The 20720-nt window shown below is 47.3% G+C and overlaps 1 long non-coding RNA gene across 1 annotated transcript; it reads left to right on the top strand.

The window, feature by feature from the left end:
* Window positions 1–14393: 14393 nt before the first annotated feature.
* On the top strand, window positions 14394–19875 carry LOC118018871. Its single transcript, XR_004681506.1, has 3 exons — window positions 14394–14418; window positions 16433–16760; window positions 19583–19875. It is a non-coding gene; the product is annotated as an uncharacterized LOC118018871 (long non-coding RNA).
* The last annotated feature ends 845 nt before the right edge of the window (window positions 19876–20720 follow it).

A 20720-nucleotide genomic window follows, 5' to 3' on the forward strand; every position in this document is an offset into this window, starting at 1 on the left:
GAGTTACAGAAGCATGTGGGGTCAGAGATTCAGGGCAGAGACAAGAGCAGGCACAAAGCCCCTGAATTAGGACAGTGCTGATGAGTTCAAGGAACACAGGGAGGGCACAGGTGATGTGGGTCACCCACCCAAGGTGCCAGGACTCAGGCCGAGCAGAGAGGCCTGGGTTGGGGACAGGGCATCCAGCCTCTCCATCCGGAGCTGCCAGCCTTGGGTGGGGGTGGCAGTGGGGAGGGGCCTTCCAAGGCTTCTAGTTCAAGGGTTTCACTTCCTCCAGCCCTACTTCCCCCATTGTTTGGCTGGGCGGAGGCTGGTTATCCCTGGCTATTGCCAAAGTGATGCAATGCTGTTGTCGTATTTTCTTTTCCGGACAATAGGAACGGAATTGGGTTTTTTCTTTGCTACTTACTCTTTTTTTTTTAAAGGTTTTATTTATTTATTTGACAGAGAGAGACACGATGAGAGAGGGAACACAAGCAGGGTGAGTGGGAGAAGGAGAACCAGGCTTCCCGCGGAGCAGGGAGCCCGATGCGGGGCTCGATCCCAGGACCCTGGGATCATGACCTGAGCTAAGGGCAGATGCTTAACCAACTGAGCCACCCAGGCACCCCCAGAAAGGAATTCTTTATTATTTTTTTTAATGTTTTATTTATTTATTCATGAGAGTCAGAGAGAGAGAGAGAGAGAGGCAGAGGCAGAGGGAGAAGCAGGCTCCCTGCCTAGCAGGGAGCCCAATGTGGGACTCAATCCCAGGACCCTAGGATCATGACCTGAGCCGAAGGCAGACGCTTAACCATCTGAGCCACCCAGGCGCCAGAGAAAGGAATTCTTTAGAGGACCTCTAGAGTATGCCAGGCTTGTTGCCGGAAGCAGAGAGGCAGTGGGGAATAGAGTTGGGTACAGAGCTGGGCGGGCAGTTCCCCTCTCTGCACAACTCCAGGGGTGCCATTTTCATAAAACACAAAGCAAGTGGTGCTGCTAGAATTGTTCAAGGCAGTTGCCTAGGGGTAAGGTAGGTGGGGAGAGACTGGATGGACCAGGGTATGGAACTTAAAGAGAGAGTGGACACAACCATGCGGGTCTAGGATGGCTCCCATGGTGTTCTCTATGCCCCACACAACACCCAGCCTGGGCTAGCACCCAGAGGTAAAGACTTGATGAGTGGGCAGCCATGCCCATGCTCCAGTCATGGGAGCAGAGTTCAGGCTTGTTCTCATGCCAGCTCTTTAACCCAGTGGGGTTCACTCCCCTGATTCTATTCTTCTAGCTGGTGGCTCCTCACCCTGGCTTCATGGTAGAATCTGCGGAATTAACAAAACAAAGAAAACAAGATGCCGGGCACCTGCACCCCAATGTCTATAGCAGCAATGTCCACAATAGTCAAACTATGGAAGGAGCCCAGATGTCCATCAACAGATGAATTGATAAAGAAGATGTGGTATATATATATATATATACAATGGAATGTTAATCAGCCATCTAAAAGAAAGACATCTTGCCATTTGCAATGATGTGGATGGAACTAGAGGGTATTATGCTAAGTGAAATAAGTCGATCAGAGAAAGACAATTATATGATCTCACTCATATGTGGAATTCAAGAAACAAAACAGAGGATCATAGGGGAAGAGAGGAAAAAATAAAACAAGACAAAATCAGAGGGAGACAAACCATAAGAGACTCTTAATCATAGGAAACAAACTGAGGGTTGCTGGAGGGTAGTTGGGTGGAGGGGTGGGGCAAATGGGTGATGGGCATTAAGGAGGGCACATGATGGAATGAACACTGGGTGTTATATGCAACCGATGAATCACTGAACTCTACCTCTAAAACTAATAATACACTATATGTTAATTAGTTGAATTTAGATAAAATAAAATTAAATATAAAAAAAAAAACCAACAAGATGCCAGGGCCCCACCCCCAGGGATTGCAGTCCAGGTGATCAGGCGTGGGCCGGGCATCCTCCTCACCAGGGGGTCTGGTGTGCAGCCTGATTTGAGAACTGCTGTCAGTGGTTGAGAACCCGTGCTGTGGAAGAGTCCGGGCTGAGGACACTTAACCCTGAAGATGCAAAATTGAATGTAAAGGAGTGTGTGAACTTGGCCTGGGAATAAATTACCCCTTAATTTCCACCAACCTCTAACTGAACTTGAGCATTTTCTTCCATTATGGATTTGGGCGTCAAACCACATTAATGTGAACAGTGACTTTGTCACCCATAGAAATCACAGACATTTTCATATTACTTTATGGTTGTTGTGGGTATCTTGAAATATCATTTAAGTTCACCCCCACATCAAAATTAAGGCAAGTATTAGACTTGGTCCTAGATTTTGTTATTTAATGCATTAATAAAGAAGCACATATATCACTATATCACAATCAAAAAGATATTTTGATTACTGGTATTCAACATGAGTGTTTTTATTGAAATTCTATGTATCTAGTATGTATTTTTTTAAAAGATTTTATTTACCTCAGTCTGCTCACGGTTCACATGGACAGAATAATAGTATTTGGCTATAAGTGTTCTTGTCAAATAAAATTATGTAGTAAAGCAAAAAGAAATTTTTATTTATTTGAGAGAGAGAGCATGAGCAGGGGGGAGGGGCAGAGGGAGAGGGAGAAGCAGGCTCCCTGCTGAGCTGGGAGCCCCACATGGGGGGCTTGATCCCAGGACCCTGGGATCATGACCTGAGCCGAAGGCAGATGCTTAACCGACTGAGCCACCCAGATTTTTATGTATTATAAAATAGGATTCTGAGGAGGGGGTCTGTAGACTTCCCCCGATGGCCAAAATGGTCCCCAACCGAGGTGACAGTGTACCTTGCTGCCCTGCTGACCTCCAAGAGAAGACAAGTGGCATCTCGTAGAAACAGCAACTCCCTCTCTTGTCCCATATGATCTGCAGATGAAGGTCACACAATTGATGGTTATGGTTGTCTGGCCTCTCTTTGTGACGGGAGCCTCCCGTGGTTCACTCACTCTAATTCCCATCTCTTGGCAAAAGTGCCCCTTCGGCTCCTTGGCAGCCTGGGGGAGGCCCCCTGTGTCACTGGGACTGGGGGGGTGAGAGTGCCCGAGCCCTGCGGGGGGCTGGTGCTGCCGTTGGCTCTCCGCTGCCTCCGGGCCCTTCTCCCCTGCCCTGCCCCCACTATCAGAGGCAGAAACAGGAGATCGGTGGATTCCTGTCGGTGCTCCTTTAGACCTCTTCTTCAATTTGGCAGGTGCAGGGGCATCCGAGCCTGACCCAGACATGGTCCCTGCCCTGGGGGAGCTCAGAGTTTGGTGGCAGGGAAGCAGAGCTAAGAACTCAGAGAAGGAAAAGAGTAAATAAAGCCTTAGGGAGGTTTGGGGCTGGGGCTGGGACTGATATCGGTGTGTAGAGCAAATCAGAAACAACTAGGTTCATTTTAAATGATGCATCCACCTTCTCCCACCGGCTCCTGGGCTCTCGGTGGGTTGCTCAGAGGGCTGAGTCTGCTTAGAGGAAACAGGAAGTAGGAGCTCAGGGAAAGGCTGGGGAGAGGAGTCTGGGCCCACTACCTGGGCAGCTCAGCTCATTCCGGGAAGACACCTCTTCCAGGCAGCTTGGATGCAAAAGCCTTTGGCCTACTTTCCTTTTCAGATTTCAGCGAGGGCGAACACTCTGGATCGTTGTGGTTTGGTTCTTGTTAAAATCCTGAACCTTCTTCTCCGTGCTTGAGGAGGAAAGTCTTGGGTGGAACAAAGGCAGAGCGTTAGCTGCCCAGTGCCCAATAGTGTCCTTGGGGCCCACCCGCGCACATGCCCACTGGTGACCAGCTGGTGAGAGGTGGCAGAGTCACTCAGAGGGAACTTGACCTCCTGGCTCGGCAGCCATAAACAAGGCTTTGTTAAACAAAAGGAATAGTAGTTGTGGGTGGCAGGAGTCCTGGAGGGGAATCAGAGGGCTCTGGGGAGAAGTCACTGAGATAAGAGCCTGCATAAAACTTCTGACAAAGGGCAAGCCCAGGAAATCGCCCCCATGATGCCCAGAGTCAGAGAACAAGGTCCTCAGACATGACCTTTTATCCTCATAGGGTCAGGGAACTCTTTCAGCCACTGGCAAAAGCCACAGACTCCTCTCCCCAGGAGAATGCATATGTATCATTTAAATTCTACACACCATTTCAGAGGTTCTCACCCCAGGGGTAGAAACCCGGTGTTTAGGGGAGAAAAAAATAAGCTAGAAATGTGCAATGAATCCCCCACGACCCATCACACAGCTGGTGGCAGAGCCAGGCCCCCAGGTCCCTGCTGGCTTAGTCTGATGACCTCTCCCCTCCCTGTCAGCAGCAATCTTGGAGAGGAGGAAGTGGGACAGAGGGTAGGCCACACTTCCGGCTCCACACCAACCGGGGACAGTAATTGGTAGAAATAAACACAGGATACCACAGGTACCGAAGGCGGCAGAGGTCTCGAATCCTCCCCAGTTCTCACCCTCCCTCTCAATTCTTGATTCTACTGCAAAAGAACAGGTTTTGTCCCTGAGGCATAACCTGGGGAAGTTACAGAGTTTTCTAGCCTCTTCTGTATTCAAGACTTTCCTCCTCAAGCAGAGAGAAGGTTCAGGATTTTAACAAGAACCAAACCACAGAGGGGCCCCTGGGTGGCTCAGTCGGTTAAGCATCTGCCTTCAGCTCAGGTCATGATCCCAGGGTCCTGGGATTGAGCCCCATGTTGGGCTCCTTGCTCAGCTGGGAGTCTGCTTCTCCCTCTCCCTCTGCCTGCCGCTCCCCCGCTGCTTGTGCTCTTTCTCTCTCTCTGTCAAATAAATAAATAAAATCTTTAAGACAAAAAAAAGAACCAAACCACAGAAACCCAGAGTGTTTGCCCTCACTGAAATCTGAAAGGAAAGTAGGCCAAAAGCTTTTGCAACCAGGCTGCCTGGAAGAGGTGTCTTCCAGGCATGAGCTGAGCAGCCCAGGATAGACCCCTCTCCCCAGATACCTCTTGGCACCAGTGGAGAAGCTGCTGGTGACAAAAGGAACCTACTGGAAATAAGTACAGGATGACCCACAATCCCCAAATTGCCTCTACCTACAAATAGGGAGGAAAGGCAGAGGAGTGTGTCTCTAGTGAGCTAATCCCTCTGAGAGTCAGGGCAGACCCAAGTCCCCAAAGGGATTAAGAGCCATTCAGGCTGCAAGCATCCGAGTTGGGGTTTGAGAGAGCTGTGCTCAGAGGCCCTCTGTTATCTGAGTCAGTGTGCATTTCAGATATGCTCTTCCTCTTCGGTTATTGACGCAGAAAGTCTAGGGACAAAACCCTGGGTGTCTGGTGTAGGCAGGGCTCAGGAGAGCATGGATTCCAGAGTTCTTTCCCCAGCTTTCACTCTCAGGGGCTGATTGGTTTCCCTTTAATACCAGTTCAGTGTGGACCAGAGTATTCCTCTTCTCTGTTTTCTCTCTCCCTTCTTTCCTTTTCTTCTGTATTGCCCAATTCAAGCCACCACCAAAGGGAAGCCAATTCCCCTTTCCTGCCTCCAAGCAATTTTTTATTTCATGGTCAAGTTTGACCAATCTGGGGCAAAATACAGATTAGTGAAGAGTCTGAGAGAATATTTGAAAAGGGAAATCTAGGAAAGAACGGTTTATAACTAGCATGTGCCTTGACCAAACTGGGGTCTTAGAAGAGTTTGTTCTCTTAAGTTTTCTTAAATCATTAACACCCCCTCCCCCTGCCACCACCCACCTAGCAAACACACTTGACCTTGTTTGCACGATTCATTCACTCGATCTCAGGGGTTTGCTAAGTAAACATGAATTTCGGGTCTAGCCCTACCAAAATGAGAGATTTCTCTGAGTCTAGAATTATATTTGGGAGTTCCTTCCAGGCAAAATTCTCCTGGTTTATAAGTACCTCTGAATATAAAATGGGCATGAAGCTGGGGCTTCCAGGGCCTCTTTATGACACCCCAAGAAGCTCAGGTACCAGGATGAGACTTGCAGGGACAATAACCCTCCCCATATTTGTGCTGTCTCTTGGAATTGCCATGGGAAAAAATGGGAAGCCATTTATGAAATAATATATATAAAGGGGTGCCTAGGTGGCTCAGTTGGTTGAACATCCAACTCTTGGTTTTGGCTCAGGTGGTGATCTCAGGGTTGAGGGATCAGCCCCAGTAGGGCTCTGTGGTCAGCGAGGAGTCTGCTTGAGATTCTCTCTCCCTCTGCCCCTTCCTTGTCCCCTCCCCCAAATCATGCACCTGCACACCCTCTCTCTCATAATAAATGAATAAATAAAATCTTAAAAAAATATATGTATTGGGGCGCCTGGGTGGCTCAGTCGTTAAGCGTCTGCCTTCGGCTCAGGTCATGATCCCAGGGTCCTGGGATCGAGCCCTGCATCAGGCTCCCTGCTCCGCGGGAGGCCTGCTTCTCCCTCTCCCCTTCCCCCTGCTTGTGTTCTCTCTCTCGCTATCTCTCTCTCTGTCAAATAAATAAATAAAATCTTAAAAAAATATATATATATATATATGTATTTTTTGGTGTGTATGTATACATATATCCAAAACTTATACACACACACACATACACACACACACAACTTATATTTTTGAATCCTTGCTCATTGCAATAGACAAATTCTGTGACTGCTTTTGATACAAATAAACAGCTCATCCTTAATGAAGCACCCTGGAAGAAAAGACATGTTTCAAAGACAACGTGTTACTATTCCTCACAAATTTCTGAAGATTAACTACGGGACACACACTGCTGATGTGAGGTCAACCTTTACAGGGCACCACGGAGTGGGAGGAATTTATTTTTATGCTTATTTTTTAATGGGAGGAAGTTTTAACTACCCTCTGTCATAATTCTTGAGTAATGTGTTAAAGCCCCAACCCAGGAAACTTCTTAGGAAGAGCGTAGAGTTCGGGAGAGTATTTCTCTGGCCGGTGGGCTGACGAGGAGGCATGGCAGTTTGGGGATTGCACAGTCCCCGCTCATGTGCCTTTCTTAATAATTCACCGGGTAGGGTTACATGAGTACTTTCTGTTGCCGTCTGCACTTCATAAAAATAGAATCCGTGAGGCAAGAAGAAGAGAAAAGCCCAAACAGCGAATTCTGTTCCATTTCACCCAGCGTACCTGATAGTGATCAGAAGGCATCTCTGAGAGCTCGTTTGCCTTTTGACCTTGGGTACTTCCTGTACTTGGCTGCGTGTGCAGGGTGTGCTGGCCCGCGGGGCTCGGGCTCCTGGCAGCGCTGCCCTGATGCGACCCGCGGCGACCACCTGCTCCAGAGAATCTACTGTGCCCAGTCGAGGCGCTCCTGCAGCTCACTGCTGGTCCCCACCACCGCCCTGAGAGGCAGCGGCCCCTGGCCGCATTTCACGGAGGACAAAAGGGGGCTCCGAGGGTCTCGGCAATGGGCCGCAGGTCAGGTGGATCTTGGTGGCAGAGCCGGGCTTCTGACGCAGGTCTGTCTGGCTCCAGAGCCTGTGTTCCGAAGCCCCTACCACCCACCCTGAGACTTGGCTCCCTTTGTTTTTCTGGCCAACACGTGTTAGCGTTGCAGGAGTGAGACAGACTGGCTTCCAGGAGCTTATAATCTAGGTAAGGAGAAAAGATGACAGATCGAAAGCATCTCCTTCTCTGTACAGCAAGGAGCCTGGCAGGCGGGGGTTCTAAGTGGAGCATCAAACCCGATGAGCCGCCCAGCAGGACGCTGCAACAGAGCACTGTGGGGATTCTCCTTGATTCCGGCCGGGCCGTGTGGACGGGGTGGGGCAAGTGGGGTCAGTTGAAACCGTGCAAATTGGAGGGACAGGGATTCATGTTGCTGGATTATGGGTAAGGGGTAGACTGCCTAGCAGCAACATCGCCAGCTGCTACTTCTCTGGGGCTTACCAGGGCCAGCTTTAAGTGCTTTATATTCTTTGATGCGCTGAATCCACCTGACACCCTCAGAGTAGGTACTATTACTCGGTCCATTTCCCACATGAGAAATGGAGGCAGGGGGGTTTGGGAATTTGCCGAGTCCGCCAGCTAGCATGTGGGGTGTGGGGATTTAAACCTGGGATGGCTGGCTCAGAGCCCAGGCTCTTACTGCACAAAGGACAGGATAAGCTGAGGTACACCCTCTCTTGGACTTCCAAACTACACTGTCGAAACTGTAATTCTTGGCTCACTGTCTGTTTTCCTCACTAGATGGCATCTCGGAGAGGGCAGCGGTCATGTCTCTCCTGTTCTCAGATACCTCTAGTATCTCCAGCACCCAGACTAGGGAAGGCACTCAGAGTTTTGAAGGATGGGTGAAATGCATCGGGGAGAAGCAGAGGATTCCTTTGTATAAGCAGCGCCCCTGTCCCCCCGACATTCAGTACCTGGTGAACATGAGCGAGTCACCTCACTTCCTCCCCACCTCAGCAACACGAGGATGGTAACAGAGGTGAAACTTTACAAAACAGTCTGCAGTTCCTCAAAAAGTTCCACACAGAGTCGCCTTGTGACTCAGCTGTTCCATTCCCGGGTATATGCCGAAGAGAACAGAAATACGGTCCACACAAAAACTTGTACAGAATGCTCATAGCAGCACTCCCATAGTAGCCAAAAAGCGGAAACAACTCAAATGTCCATCCTCAGATGGATGGAGCAACAAAATGAGGTGCATAGAGGCGAATGTCATTCAGCCACAGGTACGTGCTCTATGGGCAAACTTCAAAAACATTATGCTAGTCTGCAAGAGACTCACTTTAAACCCAAAGACACCTCCAGATTGCTGTCTGCAGGAGACTCATTTTAGACCCAAAGACACCTCCAGATTGAAAGTGAGGGGGTGGAAAACCATTTAGCATGCTAATGGACATCAAAAGAAAGCTGGGGTGGCAATCCTTACATCAGACAAATTAGATTTTAAAACAAAGACTATAATAAGAGATGAGGAAGGACACTATATCATAATTAAAGAGTCTATCCAACAAGAAGATCTAACAATTGTAAATATTTATGCCCCCAACATGGGAGCAGCCAATTATATAAGCCAATTAATAACAAAATCAAAGAAACACATCAATAATAATACAATAATAATGGGGGACTTTAACACTCTCCTCGCTGACCTGGACAGATCATCTAAGCAAAAGATCAACAAGGAAATAAGCACTTTAAATAACACACTGGGCCAGATGGACTTCACAGATATATTCAGAACATTCCATCCCAAAATCAGATCTCAACTGGTACCAAAAGATTGGGATTATTCCCTGCATATTTTCAGACCACAATGCTTTGAAACTCGAACTCAATCACAAGAGGAAAGTTGGAAAGAACTCAAATACATGGAGGCTAACGAGCATCCTACTAAAGAATAAATGGGTCAACCAGGAAATTAAAGAAGAATTTAAAAATTCATGGAAACAAATGAAAATGAAAACACAACTGTTCAAAATCTTTGGGATGCAGCAAAGGCAGTCCTAAGAGGGAAGTATATAGCAATACAAGCCTTTCTCAAACAAGAAAGTTCTCAAATACACAACCTAACTCCACACCTAAAGGAGCTGGAGAAAGAACAGCAAATAAAGCCTAAACCCAGCAGAAGAAGAGAAATAATAAAGATCAGAGCAGAAATCAACAAAATAGAAGCCAAAAACCAGTAGAACAGATCAATAAAATTAGGAGCTTGTTCTTTGAAAGGATTAATAAGATTGATAAACCCCCGGCCAGACTTATCAGAAAGAAAACAGAAAGGACCCAAATAAAAAAATCATGAATGAAAGAGAAGAGATCACAACCAACACCAAAGAAATACAAACAATTATAAGAACATATTATGAGCAACTATATGCCAACAAATTAGACAATCTGGAAGAAATGGATGCATTCCTAGAGACATATAAACTACCAAAACTGAACCAGGAAGAAATAGAAAACATGAACAGACCCATAACCAGCAAGGAAATTGAAGCAGTCATCAAAACTCCCAACAAACAAGAGCTCAGGGCCTGATGGCTTCCCAGGGGAATTCTACCAAACATTTAAAGAAGAATTAATAACTTTTCTTCTGAAACTGTTTGAAAAAATAGAAATGGAAAGAAAAATTTCCAAACTCATTTTATGAGGCCAGCATTACCTTGATCCTAAAACCAGACAAAGACCCCATCAAAAAAGAGAATCACAGACCAATACCCCTGATGAACATGGATGCAAAAATTCTCACCAAAATACTAGCCAGTAGGATCCAACAGTACATTAAAAGGATCATTCACCATGACCAAGTGGGATTTATTCCTGGGCTGCAAGTTTGGTTCAACATCCACAAATCAATCAATGTGATACAATACATTAATAAAAGGAAGAACAAGAACCATATGATCCTCTCAATAGATGCAGAAAAAGCATTTGACAAAGTACAGCATCCTTTCTTGATTAAAACTCTTCACAGTGTAAGGATAGGGGGTATGTACCTCAATATCATAAAAGCCATCTATGAAAAACCCACAGCGAATATCATTCTCAGTGGGGAAAAACTGAAAGCTTTCTCCCTAAGGTCAGGAACACGGCAGGGATGTCCACTATCACCACTGCTATTCAACATAGTACTAGAAGTCCTAGCCTCAGCAATCAGACAACAAAAAGAAATAAAAGGCCTCCGAATCGGCAAAGAAGAAATCAAACTCTCACTCTTTGCAGATGATATGATACTTTATGTGGAAAACCAAAAGACTCCACCCCAAAACTGCTAGAACTCATACAGGAATACAGTAGAGTGGCAGGATATAAAATCAATGCACAGAAATCAGTTGCATTTCTATACACCAAAAACAAGACAGAAGAGAAATTAAGGAGTTGATCCCATTTACAATTGCACCCAAAACCATAAGATACCTAGGAGTAAATCTAACCAAAGAGGCAAAGGATCTGTACTCAGAAAACTATAGAATACTCATGAAAGAAATTGAGGAATATGTAAAGAAATGGAAAAGTGTTCCATGTTCATGGATTGGAAGAACAAATATTGTGAAAATGTCTATGCTACTTAGAGCAATCTACACATTTAATGCAATCCCTATCAAAATACCATCAACTTTTTTCAAAGAAATGGAACAAATAATCCTAAAATTTGTATGGAACCAGAAAAGACCCCAAATAGCCAGAGGAATGTTGAAAAAGAAAAGCAAAACTGGTGGCATCACAATTCTGGACTTCCAGCTCTATTACAAAGCTGTCATCATCAAGACAGTATGGTACTGGCACAAAAACAGACACATCGATCAATGGAACAGAATAGAGAGCCCAGAAATGGACCCTCAACTCTATGGTCAACTAATAATCCACAAAGCAGGAAAGAATGTTCAATGGAAAAAAGACAGTCTCTTCAACAAATGGTGTTGGGAAAATTGGACAGCCACATGCAGAAGAATGAAACTGGACCGTTTCCTTACACCACACACAAAAATAGATTGAAAATGGATGAAAGATGTAAATGTGAGACAGGAATCCATCAAAATCCTTGAGAAGAATGCAGACAGCAACCTCTTAGACCTCAGCCACAGCAACTTCTTCCTAGAAACATCGCCAAAGGCAAGGGAAGCAAGGGCAAAAATGAACTATTGGGACTTCATCAAGATGAAAAGCTTTTGCACAGCAAAGGAAACAGTCAACACAACCAAAAGACAACCGACAGAATGGGAGAAGATATTTGCAAATGACATATCAGATAAAGAACTAGTATCCAAAATCTATAAAGAACTTATCAAACTCAATACCAAAGGAACAAATAATCCAGTCAAGAAATGGGCAGAAGACATGAACAGACATTTCTGCAAAGAAGACATCCAAATGGCCAACAGACACATGAAGAAGTGCTCAACATCACTCGGCATAAGGGAAATATAAATCAAAACCACAATGAGATACCAACTCACACCAGTCAGAATGGCTAAAATTAACAAGTCAGGAAACGACAGATGTTAGTGACAATGCACAGAAAGGGGAATGCCCCTACACTGTTGGTGGGAATGCAAGCTGGTGCAGCCACTCTGGAAAACAGTATGGAAGTTCCTCAAAAAGTTGAAAATAGAGCTACCCTATGACCCAGCAATTGCAGTACTGGGTATTTACCCCAAAGATACAAATGTAGTGATCTGAAGGGGCATGTGCACCCCAATGTTTATAGCAGCAATGTCCACAATAACCAAACTATGGAAAGAGCCTAGATGTCCATCAATAGATGAATGGATAAAGAAGATATGATATATATATGTGTATATATATGTATGTATACATATATATACACATACATATATAATGGAATATTATGCAGCCATCAAAAAAGGAAATCTTGCCATTTGCAATGACATGGATGGAACTAGAGGGTATTATGCTGAGCAAAATAAGTCAATCAGAGAAAGACAATTATCATATGATCTCACTGATATGTGGAATTTGAGAAACAAAGAGGATCATAGGGGAAGAGAGGAAAAAATGAAACAAGATGAAACCAGAGAGGGAGACAAACCATAAGAAATTCTTAATCTCGGGCACCTGGGTGGCTCAGATGGTTAGGCGTCTGCCTTCGGCTCAGGTCATGATCCCAGGGTCCTGGGATCGAGTCCCGCATCGGGCTCCCTGCTCCTTGGGAGCCTGCTTCTCCCTCTGCTTCTCTCTCTCTCTCTGTCTCTCATGAATAAATAAATAAAATCTTAAAAAAAAAAAAAGAAATTCTTAATCTCAGGGGGTGCCTGGGTGGCTCAGTCGTTAAGCATCTGCCTTCAGCTCAGGTCATGATCCCAGGGTCCTGGGATCGGGCCCTCTGTTGGACTCCCTTCTCTGTGGGAAGCCTGCTTCTCCCTCTCCCACTCCCCCTGCTTGTGTTCCCTTTCTGGCTCTCTCTCTTTCTGTCCAATAAATAAAATCTTAAAAAAAAAAAAAAAGAGAGAGAGAGAGAGACTCTTAATCTCAGGAAACAAACTGAGGGTTGCTGGAGTGGAGGGGGATGGAGGGATGGGGTGGCTGGGGGATGAACATTGGGGAGGGTATGTGCTATGGTGAGCACTGTGAATTGTGTAAGACTGTTGAATCACAGACCTGTACCCCTGAAACAAATAATACATTATATGTTTAAAAAAAAAAAGAAAAAGAAAATGCACAGCAAAAAAAAAAAAAAAAAACCCAAAACAAACATTGTGCTAGATAACAAAGCCAGCCACAAAAGGCCCCTTATTGTATGATTTCATTTATATGAACATGCCAACCAGAATAGACAAATCCATAGAGGCAGAAAGTAGATTAGTACTTACTGGGGGTTGGGGTAGCCGGGTGTGGATGGGGAGTGACTGCTAATGGGTATAAGGCTCCTTTTTGGAGTGATGCAAATGTTCTGGAATTAGATAGTAGTGAATATACCAAAAAAACTACTGAATTTAGAAGGGTGGATACCATGGAATGGGCACTGTATCACAAAAAAAAAAAAAAAAAGAAAGAGAGAGAAAACAATATACTAAGTTCTGTTGTAAATTTCAGTTAGGTTATTTACATTTTTAAAAAAGATTTTATTTATTTATTTGACAGAGAGAGAGAGAGAGAACACAAGCAGTGGGAGCTGCAGACAGAGGGAGAAGCAGGCTCCCCGCTGAGTAGGGAGCCTGATGCACCAGATCCCAGGACCCTGCCATCATGACTTGAGTAGAAGGCAGACGCTTAATGGACTGAGCCACCCAGTCCATTAAGAAGGAGCCCCTTCTTATTTACATTTAAAAAACCCCCACATTTATTTATTTTAGAGAGAGCACTCGGGTGGGTAGGGGGAGGGGAAGAGGGAGAGAGAATCTCAAGCAGACTCTCTGCTGAGCACGGAGTCCAATGTTGGGCTCAATTTCAGGACCCTGAGATGATCTGAGCTGAAACCAAGAGTCGGATGCTCAACGGACTGAACCAGCCAGGTGCTTCCTATTTACATTTTGTAGGAATTTAGGGATCTGGACTCAAAAATGAGTTTGTTGTTTTTTTGTCTCTGATCTAGTTCAGGTGTTGATGCTAAATCAAAAGGCAAGAAGGAGAGAGGTGAAGTGCAGGTCTGAGATGAGGGTCTGGCATTTGTGGCTCCCCAGGTCTACTATGTGGACATAGCAAAAGAGCTTGGGCTGCAGACCAGCCAGCTCCAGACTTGCTCAGCCTAGCCTTCTAGAATTCTCGCTGCCCCTTGCCGCCCTCTCCCACCGTCCTTTCACAAGCCACTATCGTCTGTGTCTGAGCTACTGCAACCACCTCCTGCTTCATTCGTTCCAGAAATAGCTACTGAGCACCTGCTAGTGCCGGGCATTGTTCAGGTACTGGGGAGCAGGAGGGCACCAAACACACAAAAGTTCCTGCCCTTAGGAGCTGACATTTCAGCAGAGAGACAGCCCTAAACAAATGAATCCGCAGATTATTTCACGGGTGAGAAAAATGGTGAGTACGCTGACGACAGAGAAGGAAAGTGGGGAGGGAGTGGTGGGTGGAGGAGGTACGACGTTGTTGTTTTTTTTAAGATTTTATTTATTTATTTGAGACAGAGAATGAGAGACAGAGAGCACGAGAGGGAGGAGGGTCAGAGGGAGAAGCAGACTCCCTGCCGAGCAGGGAGCCCGATGCGGGACTCGATCCAGGGACTCGATCCAGGGACTCGATCCAGGGACTCGATCCAGGGACTCCAGGATCATGACCTGAGCCGAAGGCAGTCGCTTAACCGACTGAGCCACCCAGGCGCCCCAGGAGGTACGGTTTTAAGTTCGGAGGTGAGGAAGCTTCATTGAGAGGCTATGGTCTGCGTCTGTGCAGTTTGGCACAGGTGAGGGAGCGAGCCGTGTGGCTATCTGGGGGAGAGGTGTTCCAGGGGGAGGAACGGCCACTGCAGAAAAACTTAAGGGAAGAGTGGCCTGGAGTGGTCCTGTGCAGAGAAAAGCAAGGAGGCCAGTATGGCTGGGGGAGGAGCGGGGGGAGGGACGCAGTGAGGTCAGAGGGGGAAGGGGAAGAGGACACTTAAAGACATCCGTTCTCTCCTCTCTAAAACCTTCCAGTGGCTTCCAGCTCCTGGCCTCTCAGGCCCCCCTGCTCTTAGACACCAGTGCCTCCCCTCTCCCCCTCACTGCTTTGCCAAGCTCATTCCCACCTCGAGACCCTTTCCCTTGCGGCTTCCTCTGCCCAGAAAGCCCCTCCCCCATCTTCTCCTGGCTGGCTTGTTCTTACCCTTCTGATCTAATCTCAAACATCACTTTTTGGGTGGACCCTATGTCAAGTAGCCCCCACTCCTTGATTATCCCAGTAATCTCTATTCTCTATGCATTTAGGACTACTTAGAATGATCTCGCTTGGTTTACACGTGAGTGGTCTGTCTAGTCCTCCCCAAAGGAAACCCCACGAGGTCGAGGGCCTCCTCTGGCTTGTTCACCTTGGTCTCCCTGGAGCATTCCTCAATAGTTACTTGTTGAATGGATGAGGGATTTGGTGACCTCATCCTCCTGGGAATTCCTCTGATTAAAGGGGTGGGTTCTGGGTGTCATCTTAGCACCTAAGCTTTCCAGCGGGCCTTAACTATTACCCCATCCAGACGACCTTTGGCCTAGGGGAAGACTAAGGCTGGGACAGAAGCATTCTTTCCTTCTGTCTGTCTTATGGACAGTGCTTTGTGCCCTCCACCTTCTATTCATTCTCCGTTACTTCCAAGGTCGTACATGCTTTCCTCCTCCTAATCTCATTTCGGCTGGCCAGCTCTCTCAGAACTGGAGGAGGGGAGGGGCACTACTAAAATCAGTGATTTCTGAGATTTGAGAGGTCCTCAGGGACCTTTTGGCCAAAGGAGTCATGTGACAGAGAGACATGTGACAGATGGGGAAACTGAAGCCTACAGCAGGGAAAGAATGTGTCCAGGAGAATTGGTGGCAGATCACAGGGAGAAGTCATCAGACTGGGAGATATAACCCTGGGGGTTCATTGAGACCCCTACAATTACATAAATAATATTGTTTAAAGATTTTATTTGAGAGAGAGAGAGCACAAGCAGGGGGAGCAGCAGAGGGAGAGGGAGAAGCAGGCTGCCCACTGAGCATCAGGCTCCATCCCAGGACCCTGGGATCATGACCTGAGCCGAAGCCAGATACTTCACCGACTGAGCCACCCAGGCACTCCTAAAATTACACAAATAATGTTATGGTTAGTCATTTTTCTGAGAAGGTTCATCATTGTCTTAAGGGGTTTGATACCTTAGAAGTTAAGAACACTTTAAGGGGCATGGACTCCTTTGAGAAAACCATAACTGAACTCCTTGGGGTGTCTTGTTACTGTCCTCCTAGTAAATAGCTGTGCCAGACTCATAGCAGAGGTCCCCAAACTGGCTATTGAATGAGTGAATGAATGAATGAAATGGGTAAGGAGTGAATAGATTAACGGACTGATAAATGAACCCATCTCCTCCATTTAATTCCAGTGCTCTTTTGACCAAGTCACAAATGCAAGAAGTTAGCCCTAGCCCAACAAGGACCAAGGCCGTTGGATCCCTCACCTGACTGCCCCGCCCCTCCAAGATGGTCTCTCAGACCGGCTGCGCATAAGTGCTTTCTGGGTTGGACAGACCTTGAGAAGCAATCTCTGAGCCCTCTGTTGGACCAGGCTGTCAGCTGACCTGAAGATAATCCTATTGTATGTAAAAGACTCAAACTTTCCTGGTCTGACTGCAAGACAATCTCTTGCTCAGCTCCAGTCCTTGGCAACGCAGCTCGGGGCTGGACACAGACAGGGACAGGAGCCAGAGAGGGGTGAGTAGCTAGAAGTCCAAACTTTCCTGCCTTTTCTGGGCATGGACTAGTGATTCTCCTTGGGGGTGGTTTGGTTTGGGACACAATAAGGTCTATTTCTTAAAAAAAAAAATCACCAAGTACGTTGTGTTTTAGACCTCAGTCACAGTGGCCCAGAAACACCCAGACCAGGGTTCTGGGACAACTGAGAAAGGAAGAGTTGGACCCAGGGCTGGGGAGACTGAGAGGTGGAGAGTGCGTGGGGGTGGGCCCAGGGGCTGTCAACTTGGAGGTGTTGCTGTCACCACCCCTATTCTGAGGAGAGCTTGGTGGGACTCTCGTGAGGAGCTCTGAGACCTTCGTGCATTATCCAACAGCAGCTGCTGGGGAAGAGCACCGTACGTGGAATCTGGAAGCTTGGATCTGAGTCTTAGCTTGACTTCCTAGAAGCTGAAAGGGCCCGGTCTTGGGAGACAGAGCAGGGTTCAAACTCTGGCTCTCCCTTTGCCGCCTAGGGCAAGCGGCTTCATTTTTGAGCCTCCGTTTCCTCGTCTCGAAGAGTGGGAGCCTGATCCATTTTGATCCCCACCACCCTGTTAGCTCCTTGCCCTGGTATTTGGCGACATACTCGGGAGGAGGGAATGTCCCATGTTGCAATGGATCGCCCCGAGGGCAGTGCATGCCCCAGACTCCTTCTGGATCAGGCAGCCTACTGTTTCTTGGTCTAACCTCGAGGACTCCTGTCCTGGCTCAGGGCCTAGGAGAGTGAAGTGCTTATTCTGTTGTTATCTTCCCTCCCCTGGAGTCTTTGGTCCTTCTCAAGCTTAGATTCCACAAATGCAGCTGGTTCATAAAGTGGATGGAGCAAAATGAGCTTCTCACCCACCTGCCAGAGGCTGGGTGCAGGCCTGGAGAAAGGGGCTTACGGTACAGATGGAATGATACCAGAAGACGTTTCTTGTACCCCACTGAAGGCTTTCTGGATCATTTAAAGCTCCCAGGTGATTCCAATATGCAGCAAAGCTTGAGCACCAGGAGGCTGGAGGAAGGGAGCTTGGAAGCCTGGGCTCCCACACAAACAGCTGACTGGCGTAAATAACGGGTAATATACGGGAGGTGGCATGTGGGAGAGCTGTGGAGCAGGGGGCCCAGAGCCAAGAGCTCTGGTCCTAATCCTACTCCTCCTCTGGGACACCCAGCTGCTCTGGCCAATGCACAGCCCTCCCGGGGCCTTAGCTTCAGGCTGGCACGAGGAGGGGCTTGGGTCCAAGCCTTGGTTAAGATCAGAATCACTGGGGTGCTTATAAAAAAGACTCCAGGGGCGCCTGGGTGGCTCAGTTGGTTAAGCAACTGCCTTCGGCTCAGGTCATGATCCCGGAGTCCTGGGATGGAGTCCCACATCGGGCTCCCGGCTCAGCGGGGAGCCTGCTTCTCCCTCTGACCCTCTCCCCTCTCATGCTGTTTCTCTCTCTCTCTTTCTCTCAAATAAATAAATAAATAAAATCTTAAAAAAAAAAAAAAAAGACTCCAGGAGCTCCAGAGGGTTGGGGGGCTCAGTCAGTTAGGCATCAGACTCTTGATGTCATCTCAGGTCATAATCTCAGGGTCATGAATTCAAGCCCCGGGTTGGGCTCCATGCTGGGTGTCAAACCTACTTTAAAAAAAAAAGACTACAGAGTCCTGGAGCCTAATTCAGGGGGTCTGAGGCTGGTTCTGGAATCCAGACCAAGGAGCCTAGTGTACTTGATATGTGGCCCTCTACTGGTGGGGAGGGTCCTACTGTCTTTCCATCAGTGGGACCTGACTGGATCTGGATGTGACTTGTCCTGGATCCCCTATCTCACAGACTGGGAGGGGATGAAGCTTCCAGAGAGGACTCCTTATTCACTATTCCAGGATACTGACACCAAGCTGTCACTGAGGGATCTGTATCTGCCTGCAAGGCTTTGTAGGGGCAAGGGGACTGCCCTTCACAATACTGCCTGATCCCATGTGATAAGTGCTCCGCCCAATCCCCTGACATTTGCCAAGCACTGGGATAGCCTTTGGAGCTGACCCTGGTGGGGGAGAACATAAGGAGTTCTGCTGTGCTGAAGCTTCCTAGAAGCTGACCAGTAACCATCCCTCCTCCCACGCCACTCCATAGTGGTCTTGAGAAAAGGGAGAACCCACAAACACATGAACTGAACCCTAGGTTGCCTGAGGCCTGGGGTTTCCAGCTTGCCTGCACACCCCTGGTTTTTCTTCTGCATCAGTTTCTGGCAGCTAGGGCAGGGTGGGGACCAGAGAATGGGAATTTATGGGACAGGCAGTCTTGGTGGGGTAGAATAAGTGAAAGTGAAAGTTCTTAGGAAGTTTATTTCTAAGAAAAGAGTAGCGAAATCAGTTGGTGGGGAAACCAAGCCATGGATCTCCTTCCAGTTTCCTTCCCCACCCCATGTGGAGTGAGAAGTGGAGAAGAGAAAGAAAGGTCTGTAGACAGGTCAGCCCTTGCAGTAAGCCCCCCATGCTGGACTGGGGCCTGAACTCCCTCTCCCGTCTGTAGGAGGGGATCTGGGGTTTCCTGGCCAGTCCTCAGGGTTAGGGAGTTCCTTCTGAAATACAGGTGGGATTTCCCTCAGTTGCCGGTGAAATCAGAAAAGTCGCCACTTAGAAACAGAGCTTTGTGTGGAGGTGCTTTCAGCTCCGCTGGGGACCGAACCTCGGGAGCTGGGACTTCCACAAACACTTCGGTCATTGTGAAAATGTAGAGCCCCTCAGGTTCTGGTCCCTTCTGGTGGGGCTTTTTTAGCATGATGCCCTTTGTCTGTCCTCCAAGGGGTCTTTGCATTTTCTTGAAACAGTTGGCTGGTGTTCCTTTAAGGGCTTGAAGGGCGAGTGGGCCCTTGAGCTAGCTCTGTGAGGACCGTGGCTGGCCGGCGGCTCCATGGGCCCGGATGCTGTTGGCACAGGACCTCGGATACTCCACAGGCATTGCTAAGTCAGCGAACCTGGCACTGTTCTCTGCAAGTCCCCAAACCCCACAAAAACATGCAAGTCCAGCCGTAGGGCATCAGGAGAGAAGAGCACGTAGCCCTTTGGAAAGGCTAATCATGAAGACGAGGAAGGAAGATAGAAAAATATAAATGGTGCAGAAATATTATCCAGTAAGTATGTTGTGGTTGCTTCTGCTATAAAATATGATGTGTAGGGCACCTGGGTGGCTCAGTTGGTTAAGCGACTGCCTTCGGCTCAGGTCATGATCCTGGAGTCCCTGGATCGAGTCCCGCATCGGGCTCCCTGCTCAGCAGGGAGTCTGCTCTTCCCTCTCCCGCTCCCCCCTCTTGTGCTCTTTCTCTCTCTCACTCTCTCTCTCAAATAAATAAATAAAATCTTTAAAAAAAAATATGATGTGTAGGTTGTAGTAAGGAGCTGGAAGGAAAGACAGATGGAAAGGGTTGTGCTAAGACAGTGAGATTAGGGGCAGTGACCGGTGAAGGTTTTTCTTAAAATTTAATTGTTGCAACATCATTATAATATAAAAACCAAACCTCTGTGGCAGCGTTCATGATAGGCATAATCGGGGTTACGGGTGGCTGAAAGTCCTTTACTTGTCCTGGCTACACAGAGCTTCCCAAGGGCCAGATTCCATTTGTTCATGCCTCACTGCAGGGCCCCACACCAAGCACATAGTAGGTGCCCAATAAATACTTAGCTGAATAAAGAAATTAAAAAATCTAATAAATAAATAAATAAATACCATGACCTCTTGCCTTGATTTCATGTAAGTTCATTCCTTTCAGTTAAAGCGGTTTAAGTAAATGCATAATAAAAAAATTTCACTTTTTTAAAAAAAATATTTTATTTATTTGACAGAGAGAGAGATAGCGAGAGCAGGACCACAAGCAGGGGGAGTGGGAGAGGGAGAAGCAGGCTTCCCGCCGAGCAGGGAGCCCGATGTGGGATTCGATCCTGGGACTCTGGGATCACGACCCGAGCTGA

This window comes from Mirounga leonina, unplaced genomic scaffold, assembly GCF_011800145.1.
Source record: "Mirounga leonina isolate KUSES-001 unplaced genomic scaffold, KU_Mleo_1.0 Mir_107, whole genome shotgun sequence".
Classification (NCBI taxonomy): domain Eukaryota; kingdom Metazoa; phylum Chordata; class Mammalia; order Carnivora; family Phocidae; genus Mirounga; species Mirounga leonina.